This window comes from Myodes glareolus, chromosome 1 (genome assembly GCF_982192425.1).
Source record: "Myodes glareolus chromosome 1, mMyoGla1.1, whole genome shotgun sequence".
In the NCBI taxonomy this organism is placed as follows: domain Eukaryota; kingdom Metazoa; phylum Chordata; class Mammalia; order Rodentia; family Cricetidae; genus Myodes; species Myodes glareolus.
The window spans coordinates 119,109,683-119,123,178 of NC_142026.1; the positions used below are offsets into that span (position 1 = coordinate 119,109,683).

The following is a 13,496-nucleotide window of genomic DNA, read 5'->3' on the forward strand; positions in this document are numbered from 1 at the left end:
AGATGTACAAGTAAATTCTAGATTTCTTAAATAAAAAAAATGAAGCATAATAAAATGAGGCCATGTGAGTTTTGGTGTGTTCACTATGCACATCATACTGAACTGATCTCATGCATATTTTCTTTAGTTTGAGAACTTGCCCTGACAATCGCAAGTGAGTCAAATGCTTGGATATACTTGGTTTATTTTGGAGGTGATACCAGGCACAAGAGAATGGATAAGAAAGTTATGTCATAGACAATTCTAGTACTCATAAGCAATGGGGATAGAGGCCCACTGGGGATTCTATGAAACATACCCTAGGTTAGTTCCATAAGATTAATAGGCGCATGGAACATTAAAACTGGCTCCCAGTTCCCTTAGATGAGAGCTATCCTAGTGTTAACAGAGGGGCTTACTGATTGTTCCTGTGACCTCCACTTCACTTTCAATTTTTTTTCTGCAGAATTATTATATCTTTCTTCCTAGAAAGAAGGATGTTAGAACACAAGGCTCTGCTCTGGCAGCGGATCAGATGACTAGAGGAGCAGAGGTGATCCCATGCAAAGAGAGAAACACATGAAAAGTGTACAGAATACACAGAAAAGTGTCTTTAAGGGATCTACCTAGTAGCTACATCATTAGTAGTTTTAAGGCTACATAACCAATTTTACAAGACATGGTGAGATATACCATATTACAGTGATGCTACTCAAAGACTGTTTTACAACAAAGTTGTGAAAAACTAGCAACTTAAAATTTACCAGTATTTTCATTTGGTAGATGTTTTAAGTTCTTCGCAACTTATTACTGTGACTTGTGATCAACTGAATGCTAGTGAGTTGACCATCATTTTTTGTAAACTTAATTGTATTTTGCGGGGTTTTTTTTCTAGAGTCTCCTATTACTCAGTAGGTAGGTATGCATTTCTTGTTCTCTTTAGTCTATTAATTTGCATACTTTTAATATTCAGAGTCTTTTACTGACTACCACTGTTTATTGTCTCTCTGTATGTTGATTAATTGCATATAAGAAAGCCTAGGGCTGGAGAGATGGCTCAGAGGTTAAGTTCACTGACTGCTCTTCCAGAGGTCCTGAGTTCAATTCCCAGCAAACACATGGTGGCTCATAGCCATCTAGAATGAGATGTGGTACCCTCTTCTGGCATGCAAGCATACACAGAAGGAATGTTGTATACATAATAAATAAATAAATCTTAAAAAAAAGAAAAGAAAATGAAATCATATGCTCCAATGAAAAAAATTCAATGTTCTTTGGATAAGTGTACATTGTCAAAGACTGACTTATTATTATTTAAAAAACCAAGGTCTGAGGCTGGAGAGATAGCTCAGAGGTTAAGAACATTGCCTGTTGGTCCTGGGTTCAGTTCCCAGCAACCACATGATGGCTCACAACCATCTGTAATGGGGTTTGGTGCCTTCTTCTGGCCTGCAGGCATACACATAGACAGAATATTATATACACAATAAATAAATAAGAAAAAAAACACAAGGTCCTTTAGAATCTCTTCTTACTTAGAATCTCTAAGTAAAACTTAGGTAACTTCATTCCCAAATTTTGCATATCTGTAAACCAAATACTTTTGCTTACTAGCCTAGTTGGGTCACTGTAAGATGCACATTTTATTACTGTGTGTGCTATATGATTTAATTGTACAGAACTCTACAGACTTTGAGGAGAAAAAAAACTGAACAAATTCGTATTTTAATGCTTTTTCCTCTGAAGATATATACAGAAAACAAATATAACCTAGTGAATGCTGCTACAATTTAGCAGATTGTTTTTCCCAAACATGTTATGCTTGCCCAGAAATTCAATAGTGGTATAAAGAATTTTCATAAAACCTTAAAAAATATATCTTTAACATTGATGCATTTTAATATATCTTAAAGATATCTAAACTAAAGTTAATCTCTGTTCATCCTTAGGGTTTTACCTCTATACAGAAGTCATCAGTGGACCTTGTTTGTAACCATAACTGACTTTCTAATGACTATCTTTTCCTCATTATCCCTTCCACATTTATGACTTAGAATTCTCTAATTTTAGACATCCTATCTCACCTGTTTCCCTAATGTGTGTTACTTTAAAATAATGGGTATTCATTTGATTATTTTCAATATGCTGCAATATTGTTGTCCTTTATTTTTCTTTTGTTTTTTCTCTCTCTCCTTCTTTCTTTTTTTCCCTTTCTTTCTTTTTTCTTATTTTGAGACAGGGATTCCCAGTAGCTATGGAGTCAGTCATGAAACTCACACTGTAGACCAAGCTGGTGTCAACCTCAAAGAGTTCTTTCTCCTGAGTGCTGCAATTAAAGGCGTGAGCCACCATAGCCCAGCTTCCTTCATTTTTCAATAAGATCAAAGTGTTACTGCTCAAGTCTGGAATCTTGAGGTCTCAGGCTTGGCTTGTTGCATTGGGAATGATTTTCTAAAGCTAAAATCTCAAGATAAGAGTATTCCACAGTGTGCGCCAGGTCCTCTGGGCAGACACATTTAGAGTATATGTTTGCACGATTATGTTCATCTGCATTTACTTTGTTGTCATCATTGCATATGCATAGTCATTCTATTTATATGTGTGTGTGATGCCACACTTGTACTGTGAAACACATAAATGGGTTGCCTGTATGCTCGTGTATACACAAGGTTCATGATTTTGTGTATATATATATATTAGTTCACATAGGTGCAAAAGCAATAATCATGTGAAAGAAACTGTACTAAACACTTTAAATGTTGATATTTCTCTAGGCATGCAAAATGTGGTGCATTGCTTCTCTAGACGATGGGCAGTAGCAGTGAGTAGAAACTCTGAGTCAGCTACACAGTCACAAGGGAACCGCAGACTGCGACACACTGTCCTTCTATATTATGTCACAGATTAGGCATATAAAATTTATGCTTGACAAATGCAAGTTAGGGTTACAGCAGGTTTACCAGGGTTATCTGTCATAGATATATAATTGTATTATCTATCTGTATATGTTTACATGTCTATATCTACATGTACATGTCTACATATAACTGTGTGTATTATGTTTACATATATACATCTATACACTCATATATATATATAGATGCATGTACTAATTCATACTTTAAATTGTTAGACAACTGTTGGTTCATAATATTCCAGAATGAAATATAACAAGGGTTTATTATTTAGGGATAAACTCACAGAAATGGTAGCAATGCACAGTCCTCTGGGCTGAGAATTGGAATGGAATCTTGCAGCCCAGAGGCCCACATTATAGTACCTTAGACTGTGTCCAAAGCAGTCTGGTGTCTTAAAGGCTATTAGCTGAAGAAGTTCCCATTGCACCTCCCCCTTTGGTTTAAATGAGAGAGTTTGAAGCCTAATACAAAACTATATACAATAAGAACAAATATCATGTATTGTCCAGAAAAAAGAAGAGGCAAAAACATGCATAAAAATTAGAATTACAGATAGCATTGACAACATCAAACAAGAAACATACGCTAAATATTTTAATAGCTATCCTATCCTAAGGAGTCTAAGTCTTATATTTAAAAAAAGCTTGGCTAAGTCATAAGAGGAAAGTAACTATGACTATCTAGTCTTCAACCCCATCAAAGACCTGAGAATGAAAATAACATTACTTAAGTAAGCAGGAAGTTCAATCAAACAACCTCCAAAAGATACAAGAAGTAACAGAGACAACAGGCTACCTAGGCAAACACCAAAAGTCTCATTTGCAACTTTGAGGCACCCAATTTTGGCTGAGTCCTAGAGTGGCTGGCAGACGATGTTTAGAGGTAGAAAAAATTTTAAAACCCTCAAACCCTGTCATGGCAAGATTTGCAGTCTATTTGCTTGTATCCTGCTTGTCCAGCCTGGATACCATACATTTTTTCAGTGGTCGCAGCAGGGGCAGTGTTTTGCCAAGAAGAAAACATACCTCAAGTAGAGTGTCTTCAGTGTCCAACATTCTCTCGGATATATATTGGTGCTACCAGTATAAACCAGGAAGCCTTCTTAAAGGAGTTGCATCTCTGCTTCTGGCCAGCAAACAGAGACAATCTGAAAAAAAAATATGTGGCTACAAAGAAGCCATGCTTGGATCTGTTTTTGTGTGTCTAGAAGCCCTCTTTCTTTTCTTAAGCTTTTTATATTTTAGGCACGTGGATCCATACCCCAGATGGTGGGCGCCATTTTGTTGGTGTACAAAAGAGTTCCATAATAGCCCTGAATAGAGTATATCAAAGGTTTATCTTTTGGGGATGAATTCACAGAAGAGGTTATGATCAGCAGTCTTCTGCTTGTGCTGGGACCTGGAACTCAGTCCAGCAGCAAAGAAGCTCAGACACAATTTTTTTTTGCATTTATATTATATAAGACCATGGCCAAAGTGAGTTGGTATCTTAAAGGCTATTAGCTGAAGGATTTCCCACAGCAGACAACACAAAATATTTTATTATAACTTTTCCCCATGGTTTTTGCACTTTCTCTTCAAATGAGAAATTTGGATATAATTATATATAATCCCATTTTTAGAATCAATCAATTGTAGAATATATGAAAGACCTCAAGGCTGAGAAAAATATCAATACAGTGTTTATGTATAATGTAATTGTAATAGTATGTATAAATCATTGTTTATTTATCTAGAAAGTATTTAATAAAACAATGAATTCCAAATTTAGTTCAGTCAGGTTCTGCTGTGGGACATTGGTCTGTACCCTGTCATTTGTATTTTAAATAAACGCTGATTGGCCAGTAGCCAGGCAGGAAGTAGAGGTGGGGTGATCAGGCAGGGAGTAGAGGTGGGCCAACTACTGTTCTGGAAAGAGGGAAGTTTCCGTCTGCAGTCATCAACCAGATGGAGAAGAAGCCAGACACAGAGCAAGCAAGATGTGACTGCCTCACTGAGAAAGGTACTAAGCCACATGGCTAACACAGACAAGAATTATGCGCTAATATAAGTTATAAGAGTTAATAAGAAGAATGAGATACTAAGCAAATTTGTTTATAAAATGTAGACCTCTGTGTGATTTCTTTGGGACTTAACGACTGTAGGAACTGGGCAGGACGGAAACATTGGTCAACAAGGTCCTTTCTATCTTGGCATAGTTTTTGAGTTCATGCATACATATGAGGAACAGATTCATGTGTCATAGTCTCCTTCCACTTGGCATCCCACAATATAGTAATTAAGCTTTAAAAATATGCACTCTTTTATTATATATTTCTATTTGTCTTTAAAATTGTAGTCAAGTGTCTACCACCACTGCGTGGAACAGTTATTTTCTAAACAATTTTCTCTGGCGATCTGTTCAGCAGAAAGCACTCACCCGTTTCTAAAAATTGCTAATTTGACATTGTTTGGGTCATAATATTTTTTATTTTACATAAATTACATTATCCAATATACTGAGTTTATGTTTTGTGTCTTTCACAAAGAAAAAGTGTATTTAATTTTCATCCATTTTATTAATCCCTTGCAACAGTAATTCATGAATTTATTGTTGAATATAATCTCCATTGTATTAAAGACAAAAGTTGAATTATCAACTATTGTATTAGTCTTCTTGATGTTTCTATAATGAAATGCATCAGTCTGAGAAAGTAAAAGAACAGTGACTGATTTGGCTCATAAATCTGAAGGTCCAATATCAGGTGCCGTAATTGATTTTATCCATGACTAAGGATCTTGTGAAAGCAGAAAAATATTGAAAAGGATTAAGTGGTTAAAAAAAGAGAGAAAGGAATTTTTTCTTTATATTTTATAATACTTCATTTCCATGAATAGTGACCCAGTTTCCAATACCAACTTATTAATCCATTATAATCATATTTCACTTTGTCCATCTCATAAAAGTTCCACTATACTTGATGGAGTTGTATTGGGAACCACGTGAGAAGAGGTTTATAACACATGATTCCTTAGAAAAGATACTAAAATCACATAATTTTAAATTCACAATTAGAAACTTTTTATTTCCTGTTGAAGCAATAATGTATAAAGCTGTCATGGACAATTGCATAGTGTATGTATGTTTGTAATAATTTCCCAATTATGTAATAAGAAGTGATCTCTAGTAATAAATTTAGTTTTATGTTAGATTATGAATAAGACTCATTTTCATTTGTTTTATGCTTGCAAATTTTCATTAAAATTATTTTAAAATTATATTAGCTTCATAAATATGAAAAACAAAGACACTTCTCTAGCCTTTAATAGTTGTGGCTGTTATTTCATTCATGCATTGGTCATCTCATTCCAGTATTCTTTTGCTTATGGACTCTGAGAAGAAACTCTGTTATAGTCTTAGCATGGCTCCATTTGACACTATGCACCTATTTGCTCTTTAAGAATTTTCTCTGTCTTTTACAGAAATGAGTTGAATATGATAGTTTGTGTTTTAGTTTCTTTTCTTATATTGCTTGAACTTTTATATTTGTCCTGCTTGGTTTCTGAGGATCTTTTGTGTCTGTTACCACTTAAAGCATTAACCTTAATCTTTTTCTGTGTGTTTCCTTATTCTTATTCATTATATTTTAACTGTCTAGATATTTAAAAAAATATTTATAGGCCACAGATACTACATTCTTTGCTGTTCTTCAAATGTTTCTTGTATCTGAATTTCTCAAACTTTTGGGATTTTTACTGATTTATGTTTACACTAGCTACTTATCTCATAAAATATTCATAGGATACTGAAAATTACATAAAAATATTCAATTTTCTTGAATTATAAAATATTTTTATTTAACTACTTTCTACTGTTTCCATCATGACACCAAATCTATCTGTCTAATTTTTCAAGTGTCATACGTTTTCTGTTGCAGACTTGAACACACTAACTACAAAAATTTCACAATTTGATCCTCACAGGATCAAATCTGATTGGATTCCTAAGTATAGTCTTTATAATTGTGTTGTTTCTTGGTGTGTGTGTGGGGGGGTGAATATACAGAGTGCATATGTCTTTATGTATGCGTACATGTGGAAATTGAAGGTCAATGTGAAGTGTTTTTGCCAGTTACTCTATATTGCTTGAGACAAAGTCTTTTCCTGAAGTTGGTATTTATTAATTCAGCTAAAATGCTCACCCAGAAAACCACAAGGATCCGCCTGTCTCTGCCCCATCAGGATTGGACCACAGGTACACACCACCGCATCAGTTCATCCCTGTGGACTACAGGTACACACCACCACATCAGCTCATCCCTGTGGACCACAGGTACACACCACCGCATCTGCTCATCCCTGTGGACCACAGGAAGCCAATCTCAGCTTCAAAATATACTGAGCCATTTTCTCATCTCTCTTTGTTTTCTTACATAAAGCACTTTATCAAGTGTTTGCATAATTCATACATAATTTGAAACTTTCAACAATATGTTGGAAGCCCCAATTTATATTTATGATATACATTATATATATGAAATCAATATTTTAGATTTTAATTAGAGAAAATTCAATAATCTTCAGTGAGTGCAGTCAAATGCTCAAAGTCTAGTTATTCCTCTGGTTTCCTCTTAGTTTTTTCCTATGATCTGTTTCTGTGTTGTACACATAACCATGTATATATTATAATATATATATATTATATTATTGTCAGATATATGTCTGACATATATTGACAGATACATGTCAATATATGTCATATATGTCAGATTATATATATATATGCACATGTCCATATAAAATCCCAGCATCTATTAAGCTGACTAAAGAAGTGAGGCATCTTTCTCCTTGAGGATTTACCACAAAGATCTATTTTATCAGCAGAGAGCTAGGCATGTCTTGAAGTCTGAGTTCTACTTGAGAAAATTTGGAATGCTTGTTCTTCAATTTGTACCTTCCATTTATACTGCTTCCGTGAGAATCTCTCCTTGGTGTCCTGTGGTGATATTTTGTTTGTCATCTAACAAATAAAGCTTGCCTGGAGTTCAGAGTGCAAAGCTAAACCACTAGTAATCCTTACAGGCCAGGGATGGTAGTACACACCTTTAATCCCTGGACTTGGGAGACAGAGGCAGAGGAATGTCTGTGAGTTCAAAGCCACTCTGGGCAGCATGAGATTGATCCAGTCTAAAAGAGAAACAGAGAGCCAGGTGATGATGGCTCACACCTTTAATCCCAACACTACGGAGGTAGAGACAAGAAGGGTTATAACTTGGCAGAGAAAGGAATATAAGACAGGAGGAGACAGGGGCAAAAGATATTTAGTCTGGGGACTTGTAAAAACAGGTTACCCCATTCAGTCTCAGGATCTCATAGAGATAAGAACTAGTGCCTGGCTTCTCTGCTTCTCTGATCTTTCAGCTCTCATGTCCTAGTATCCAACTCTAGGTTTTTATTATTAAGACCAATTAAAAATTGCTTACCTTCTCTGAGGAGTGCATGGGAAATGGGAAAGAGTGGGGCAGGAGAAGGAAAAAGAGGGGAAACTGGAACTGGTATGTAAAATGAAACGTAAATGCTTTAGTAAAAATGTGATAAAAAAAAAAAGAACTTGCAATACTTCCCAATCCATATTATCATCTCACCAGTGGTACTATCTCCTTACAGGGGAGAAGAATGGAGGACGTTCTGAGAATAGTCACAGACAGGTTCTTCAAAAGTTCTCCTGCTCATCTTTAAGATAAGATATTGATTTTATGTCATTTCTTCCCAAGCCAAACTTGTTCTACCAAACCAGAATGCTGTCTTTTATCTGAATAATAGTGTTCTACACATAGGGAAGAAAGACCAATGGGTGGATTCTAATATCTAGCACCATGATGCAAGATTGTTCATAACTGACCTAAATGATGTTTTGACCATAATGTGGTATTCAGTGTTCGGAGCATCAGGGGAGTGCAGAGCTTGCAATAGTGTAAATTTTGTCTTTTCTCTGACTAGGTATAGTTTTCTAGCTTTTTTTGTTCCTGACTTGGGTGATTTTAGATGGCAATGGCTGGCAGACACACGCAGAAGGTCTGTTTCATTTTTGAGTGTGGTATCTGTCCTCTGGGTAGCAGTGTTCGTAAGGTGATTTGTGTATGTGTGATCTCAGTACTTTTGCACTTCAAGAAAGCAATTTGTGATTTGTCTCATTTTATTTTTCTAAGAATGAAGTCAAATTCTTATTACTGATTGATTGAGCATGCTCAACTCAGAACATACCCTTAAAGAAGAAATAAACAGAAAGATCTCTTTAAATCACTTTTATCGTTTACCAGCGTGAAAATTGAAGATTTTGCATTTGAATGGGAAATGGGGAGATTTATTACGAAGACCTGGCCAGAACCAGGCTATGATAAATTCTAATCTAATACATTTCAGTCTTAAAGAGATTGAGTTATTTTCCTTTTGCTGTTTCTGATAATGAGACGGATTTTAAGATACCACTGAGTAAATCCTTTAATGTTTTGTTTATATTAAATGTAGATGTGACATTTTAGAAACATTTGGAATTTTAGTGAGATGTCTGAGGCATAGCACCAAAGTTCAATATAAGTAAATTTGTACGACTCTACCTCCTCAGTGTGAAGGAATACAGAACATGAATCCATTATGTGATCATTACGAAAAATGTGTCTAAAATCTTTAAGATTTTTTACACCTGTAGTGGGAGACTGTTGGTTTTCAGCCACTCGGCTAACGTAGACCTGAAATAATAAACAGAAACTGTATTAATTAAATCATTGCTTGGCCCATTTACTCTATCTTCTTATTGGCTAACTCTTATGTATTAATTTAATCCATTTCTATGAATCTGTGTATCACCACGTGGCAGTGGCTTACCGGCAAAGTTTTAGCATGTATGAATCTGGTGGCAGCTTCATGGCTTCTCCCTGACTCTGCCCTTCTTTCTCCCAGCATTCAGTTTAGTTTTCCCCACCTACCTAAGTTCTGCCCTGCTATAGGTCCAAAGCAGTTTCTTTATTCATTAATGGTAATCATAGCATTCAGAGGGAAATCCCACATCAAAAGAATTGTTTTTAGATCTATTACGGATTATTATATACTTAGATATCAGAGAACAAACCATTTGTTTTCTCAAGATTATTACTGTCCTTTTAGCAATTAAATGATGTTGAGTGGTTACACATCTCACTCTATATCTAGAAGACAAGATTTAATCAAAAACTCATGAAATAATACCTATTAAGTGCTATTGGTCTCTATTGTATAAATAAGTTCCCCAAGCTGAGTTGCTTTATGAACTTTACACACTAAAAACGTACTTTTTTTATTATAGCTTTCAATGAGTTTTGTTTATTAGAAGACAGACAAACCCAAGAAGTTGATCAATCAAACTTCATCTCCAAAGGGGAGGGAAAAAACCCTACTGGATAGATTTATTAAAATTAATGATTTTCAAACGCTCTTGAAAAAATAGTTAATTCACAGCAAAACCTTTCAAGATCACAACATGGAACTGGGGTTTGATCTCCTCCACCTTTGTCCCCTTATGCATAATGCCCAAAAGTTTTAAGAAAAAATAAATAATTGATAAGAAAGCAGAAGTGTAGGTATTGAAACATTAGCTTCAATTATGAAATTGTCTAATTAAATGATAATCCATGCATCTGAATAAGAAAATAGTATTTACCAACATTTAGTAATTTTAGCCTAAATTAATGTTAATATGTATAATATCAAGCTGCTACTAAAATCTAACTCTGAGTATAAGTATGGCAAATTAAAATCTAGGTGGTCTTCCAAACCACCAGGTTCCTATTTGTGTCTTCTTTGGCATAGTTATCCATAATTGAAAGAATAACAAACACAGGATGAATCCAGTGAATAGGGGTAGGTAACATATCTCCAGATACCATTTAAAACAACCATGGTGTGAGTGTGGGAAACAACATAGAGTAGAAAAGTCTCTGTGCAGCTGATCCATCCTTAATTATGTTTAACTCAGCACCAAACCTCCTGGATTTGGTAATTTCTGGCTTCATTGTTTATAACTGAATATTGTCCTCTGCTCTTTTGGTTGATAATTCTCCAGAAATTAGGAACTGTTATTGCAAAGAGAAAAAGATAAAGCATTTGGATAACAGGAAAGAAAACCACTACAAAATATTTTGGTGGCAAAAAGTAACATGATGAAATTGTAGCGAAGAACGAAAGAGAAATAGTCTTCGTAAAAACTCGATTTATCCTGAACATACAGTATAGAAACATTGTACTGCAGAATATTCCAGTGCAACACGGTATTTTACTAAACAAGAATACGGAACTTTAAAAACCTTCCAGGAAACAATCAAAAAAGAATACAGTATATGAAATATGGATTAGAACTCATGATGTCAAAAGGACAGAAATAGATATGCAACTGACTGAAATAGGAGTCAAAGAAGGAGTAAAAATATATACAGGAAGTGAGGAGAAAATGTAAATGCTGTAAAGATTGAACAGACCCAAATGCTAAAGAGGCAAAAAAAAATAAAATTAAAAAAAATCATGTTAGAAACTCCCATAGCATAAAGAGAGAATCTTTTAAAAAGACACAGCTTGAAACAAAGAATCTCAGAACAATAAGCAATTCAAATCAAATCAGTCTGGGAACTATAGGCAACATTTTCAAAAATAGTGTCAGCTCAGGTCCTCTTTTTGGCAAACAGAAACTTGCTTTTATTTTTTGAATTGCATTTTTAGGTCACAGATTCCAGTGGACATCAGGATGTGTTCTCCTAGGGCAGAGCTTGAAATTCTTCTTAAGGATAAAGGAAAGGTCACTATGGAGGTTTCTTGGATTCTAGAGAATTATGACTGCAAGATAAATTTAGATCTATACCTCATGGGTGCAGCACAGAAAGAATAGCCAGTACCATTTTGATAGGAAATAATCTAGCAAGCAGAAACTCAAAATACTCACACTTTTATCTTCCTGCAGATGTTCAGTCAGTTCATAGAGCACTCACTACCGTGGAATCTGGTTTCTGGGTGCCAAAAGGCAACTCTTCCTTAGACTTTCCTTCACAACACCAGTGGCAGGATACTGACAGATCAATGTTTTCAGAGAGCAAAAACAAAATATGAAATCATAGTTTACAGGGCAACTAAGATGATATAAAAATAAATAATATAAAATTATTACTTTTATATACAAAAGTAGTAGCCTAAGCATATACTACAATATATATATATATAAATATATATAAATCAATTGAGATTTATTCAAGGAAATATGGAAAACTTAGATGAGTAACAATTTTATGAAAATTACTGTCACCTGCAAACAGTAACTCAGACGAAATAGAACTTATATTGACATAATTATAAGGTTTAATCATACTAAATATCAATATTGTAATACAGAGGGCCTAAAAATGGAAAAGAGAATGTTGAGATACAGTCTGGTCTGGTTCGAGAGAAAACTGCAGATAATGACAAAAGTCTGTAGGGGAAACCGTGTACAAGTTAGCACACCTGATTAATAATCACAGTACTAAAAAACAATATGTAATCGGTTCAAATCAGCAAAAGGGACATTTGCTTTTTAGAATCAAAAAGGAAAGAGTGCAATGAGCATGAGAAAAAAATGTATTAATAGAACTGTTACTAATACATATGCAGTGCGATTAAAGTCCATCTCCCTGAAATTGGGCAAAGCACCTCAACGGTCCTGGCTTTGTCATAGCATGGACATTTCAAGTATATTTCTTGGTTCCTTGGGACTGTCAGTGCATGTGTGCAAAAGTAGCATACCTAACAGAAGCTATATTAACCTTTATGATCAATATTTGGACATACCAAAGTCTTTATTGTTGCCAACCAAACTGGATCAAATGCACTCTATAATTATAGAAGAAACTATAAAATTATATCTTTCAAAAGATCTCATGCTATTGGAAAATATTCTTGTAGACATCTTTGTAGAAATTTAATTTGTTAAAATTTTCTCACATATATACAAACTGTTTAAGTGCCTGCTCCCCGAAGCTGTCTTATCCTCTTACAGCACTGAGTCATTGACATCTTAGAGTTCATCAGGTGAATGAGATTTAGCTCTACTTGTTTCCCCATAGGTTATAACCCTTGCATAGAACTTCTGTGGTACAATTTAAATCTAAAACAAAGCTAAAGAAATAATTTATTCTTTCACCCCAACATAACTCAATTGTGGGAAAGAAATAAATTAACAAGAATAGACATCCCTACCCAAGAAGGGATCTTTTTAATTATTAGTCCTTAATAGACTTTAGAAACTATATGAACGTGTGTTGTCAGTGCACAATTGGATGAAGATCTTTCTGCCTGAAAATTCAAAGCAGATATGTTGTCCATTCCTTAAGCTATGGGTTTGGATCTCTTTATTGTATGCAGTATGGTCTGTTTTATATTTTTTGCCTCTTCCTTTAAATTATCTTATTTTATAACTCCTAACAGAATTTTCTGCATTTTTCTTTATGTGTCCACTTGTACCCAGATCCCTTAAGCAAGCTTTCATTTTTCATTTCAATTTTCATTAAGCAAGTCTTCTTTTACATACTCTATATGTTGAGTAAGAGTTTCCACAATGCTTTTC

At 34.6% G+C, this 13,496-nt stretch overlaps 1 long non-coding RNA gene across 1 annotated transcript in view; it reads right to left on the reverse strand.

The window, feature by feature from the left end:
* The window catches only part of LOC125394426 (uncharacterized), an 83,081-nt gene that overhangs the window by 17,111 nt on the left and 52,474 nt on the right, over positions 1-13,496 (reverse strand). Inside the window, exons 2-5 of the long non-coding RNA XR_007230216.3 lie at positions 11,844-11,966; positions 9,493-9,624; positions 7,078-7,234; positions 3,923-4,044 (exon numbers count right to left, since the gene is read on the reverse strand). This is a non-coding gene — a long non-coding RNA (uncharacterized LOC125394426). The remainder of the gene's footprint in view (positions 1-3,922; positions 4,045-7,077; positions 7,235-9,492; positions 9,625-11,843; positions 11,967-13,496) is intronic.